Below are 1,678 nucleotides of genomic sequence, written 5' to 3' on the forward strand. Positions count from 1 at the left end.
AGTCCCACTGAGGAGAACTCAGGCTGCCATGTCTCATCCTCTGGAAAGGGGTTTTTCAGTGCTGGCCCTGGGGACACACGGCACTGCACAATTCGTAGGTCTGTCTTATTCTACTCAGTTCACATCATGAGCGCTCTTTCCTAATGAGCTGACCATCAGAATCAGGTGTGCCAAACAAGGGAGATGCACAAGGTCCCCAGGAGCAGGCCGGAACACCACTCTCCCGCCCACTCTAAAGCGATACTAAACTGCAGTGGAAACGGAAACCGAGCCATGCCGTACCGTACTGAGCTGTACCACGCAGTGGAAAAGCACCATTAGAGAGACAGCAGCATAGGTGGACCGACATGACAGCAAGCTGCCATCAAGAAGATGGAACTTCGCCCCCAAACAGGGATTTGAACCCTGGACCCTCAGATTAAAAGTCTGATGCTCTACCGACTGAGCTATCCGGGCTCTTTTGCAGTGCATTCCTCTTACGTTTTATTTAACAGCAGTTTTCCCATAAGCCGCCCAGAAGAATCTCATTTGCCACACGTGCTATGGGATGAAAACCACAAGCAATTATGGCAGAGAGAAAAAAGGACAAAGGCCTTAGAAAGCACAATTATCTTCACAGAGAGCGGTACAGCAAACTCCAACCGTACTCGACAGGGTTCGAACCTGCGCGGGGAGACCCCACATACAGGCCACTCTCTGCCCTGTTTGTGTGCAACACTGCTGCCTGACCCACTTGAAATTAGGGATGCTCCGATTTGCCTTTTTCGCCTCCGATACCGATTCCGATACCTAGGTTTCGGTATTGGCCGATACCGATACTATTTTTTTCCCTCATTTAAATAAATGTAGAATTTAAATATCTCTGTGTGTGGAACTGATAATCATTCTTTCACAATCTACTAGATACAGAATACTTCATTATAAAGAAAAATAAAATAAACAAATATGAAAAAATATAGGCCTATGTATATTTCTTTTCTTTCATTATATTGTCTTCCGGATAAGACGTTAAACCGAGGTCCTGACTCTCTGTGGTTATTAAAAAAAATCCCATGGCACTTCTCGTAAAGAGTAGGGGTGTAACCCCGGTGTCCTGGCCAAATTGCCCCCCTGGCCTTTGTCAATCATGGCCTCCAAATAATCCCTAACCACTTGATTGGCTCTATGACTCCCTCTCCTCTCCACCTGTATCTGGTGTGTGGTGAGCGCACTGGCGCCGTTGTCCTGTGGCTGCCGTCGCATCATCGAAGTGGCTGCTGCACACTGGTGGTGGTTGAGTAGAGACCCCCCCACATGATTGTAAAGCCCTTTGGGTGTACAACAATACACAAAGCGCTATATAAAATGCATCATTCATTCATTTATAATCTATGACAAAAATTTATCATAAACTAGGTTAGTGGATAATTCGGCAGCAAAAGTTATTCTAGAAAAATCAGTGCACAATAATTTTAGAAATCCAAACATTTAGTGAAAAAACAATATTTTGTGGGGAACAAATAAAAGTGTTGCACTAAATATGGTAAAATGTTACACATTGCTATTTGTATTATTATAAAATCCATTCATTAAAAACATTCATGAATGTATTTATATATATTAATAGGGCTATGATAGATAAGATAGGACAAAACACATACAGTGCAGCACGAACTGTTTTTATACAGTCTACAGTCAA

General features: G+C 43.3%; 1 non-coding gene across 1 annotated transcript; it reads right to left on the reverse strand.

The window, feature by feature from the left end:
- Nucleotides 1-383: 383 nt before the first annotated feature.
- On the reverse strand, nt 384-456 carry trnak-uuu (transfer RNA lysine (anticodon UUU)). The gene has a single exon. It is a non-coding gene; the product is annotated as a tRNA-Lys (tRNA).
- Nucleotides 457-1,678: the final 1,222 nt, after the last annotated feature.

The sequence above is a fragment of the Sinocyclocheilus anshuiensis genome, unplaced genomic scaffold (assembly GCF_001515605.1).
Source record: "Sinocyclocheilus anshuiensis isolate Anshui unplaced genomic scaffold, SAMN03320099.WGS_v1.1 scaffold6114, whole genome shotgun sequence".
NCBI lineage: Eukaryota > Metazoa > Chordata > Actinopteri > Cypriniformes > Cyprinidae > Sinocyclocheilus > Sinocyclocheilus anshuiensis.